Source organism: Pinus tabuliformis, chromosome 3_1, assembly GCF_031772625.1.
Source record: "Pinus tabuliformis cultivar Carrire ecotype Pingquan chromosome 3_1, CPIR1, whole genome shotgun sequence".
In the NCBI taxonomy this organism is placed as follows: domain Eukaryota; kingdom Viridiplantae; phylum Streptophyta; class Pinopsida; order Pinales; family Pinaceae; genus Pinus; species Pinus tabuliformis.
In genome coordinates, this window is record NC_142301.1 from 714716388 (window position 1) to 714718314 (window position 1927).

The 1927-nt window shown below is 40.8% G+C and overlaps 1 pseudogene; it reads right to left on the minus strand.

Annotated features, from left to right (window-relative positions):
• Positions 1-706: 706 nt before the first annotated feature.
• Positions 707-1330, minus strand: LOC149189252 (linamarin synthase 1 pseudogene; annotated as a pseudogene).
• Between the last annotated feature and the right edge of the window lie 597 nt (positions 1331-1927).

The window sequence follows — 1927 nt, forward strand, 5'->3', positions numbered from 1 at the left end:
TACTCTCTTTTTTAATAAAAATAAATCATTTTAAATCACTTTCTTCTGCTGACAAAAAAAAGGTGCTGCTAGATTTTCAGTTGGTGCTCGGATAATTTAATTTCGATGTAGAACTACTTGTTTGGAGGCTCCTTTGGTGTTAATTTTTTTGTTAGTGTTGGATAATTTACCATGCAAAATCAAACTACCTGGTTACCTGGGAGTTACATAGTTCTGCATTTCAAAAAAATCGTAATCTCTTGGAATATGTCAAATATTCTATAAGCTTATAACAGAACTTGAAAGCAAAGACTTTTGCGAATGAAATCTAAAATCGCGGCAAATAATCTGTTTTCAGTTATTCAAAATTATGTAAGATACGATTTGAGTACCATCACGGGACTTAGTGATCACGTCACGGACAACTAATAAAACTTTAAAGTTAAATCTACCACGCCATACAATGAATAATTTCTGAATAAGATGGAAGCATTTAAACCATGAAATGTGGCGCGACGATCATAACAATCCATATGTTCAGCAGCCAAAATACTTTTGTTAATAGGAGTAATTTACAACGCTTTCTGTGGGGAATGAAAGCCGTCTCTTTTTCCTGTTCATCTCGGAAAGGAGAGAGGTATCTGACGATTTAGCAAGAATTTTGATATTGATCAACAGCTTATTCTCAAATCTCCATATTCTTTTAAGGTAAATTCTGAAAACAGAGTCACGTGGTTTCATTTTTGGATTGGACCCCTTTAGCCATCGTCATGTCTTTAACGAAAGTATTCAAGTTCAGAAAAGATGATCCTCCGGGGAGGACGGCCTTCGTTGCAGACTCCCTGATAATGAGAACGTTGTCTCTCAACTTCTTCCCTTCCGGTGTTCTCATCATTCTCCTCATAACGTCCTCCACCTCTTCTTTCATGACCACCTTCTGTTCATCTACTTCCACATCCTCAAAAGCCAGGCCGATTTTCCATATTTCCTTGGCGAATCTGCAGTTGAGGAATTGATCGGCAAGATTTGGGAATCCCACTACGGGAACTCCGAAGCCCATTGCCTCCAAGGTAGAGTTCCATCCGCTGTGTGTGAGAAACAATCCCACTGAGGCATGGGCAAGTACTTTCCACTGTGGCACCCACCTCACAAACAGGGCCCGCTCCTTCATTCGTTCTTCAAAGCCCTCAGGTAAAATCGCAACCTGGCCTTCTGCGATATCCAACCGAAGAACCCACAAGAAAGGTTGTCCGCTGCCTTCGAGCCCTAGTGCCAACTGCTCTAGCTGTTGCTGAGATTTCACAGCGATGCTGCCAAAGGAAACGTATATAACTGATCCCGGTCGTTGCATATCAAGCCATGTCAGGCAGCTCTCTTCCTCCTCCCACAGACTGCCGCACGAATCCCTTCCTTCTAAGAAATTTGGAAGAAAAAGAGGTCCTACGGCCAGAGCAGGACAGCCATTCAAAGAGAGTGCTGTTACTGCATTCCTCCCTTCAAGCTCCTCGAACGTGTTCACTAATACGTAGTCGCCATTGCTTTGCTTCTGCGATTCATAAAGAACAGCATCGAAGGTAATGTCAATCGGATCCTTAGCACTACATCGGGACATCATGTCGGTTGGCTTCAATGGTGGGATGTTTCCCGGAAGACAAGTGATGAGGTTTTCTTTATTTTTGCCTTCGGACACTGAAGAAGTTACAAACAAATTACAGTAATTTTAATGAATATAATTAAACAAAAGCACTCAGGATATATAAGAAGACTGTAAAAGGAAACAAAATATGAACTAGTCTTTTATCTGTCATCCTCAATTTCTTATTGGCCTGAGAGGCTCATCACTATATATATTTATATAAAATCCGTCCGAAACTCTAAATTGGGAGCACACAATATGTGATCAACCCGAGACATGATGATAAAAATGTCAGTGTTTTTCGAACTGCGA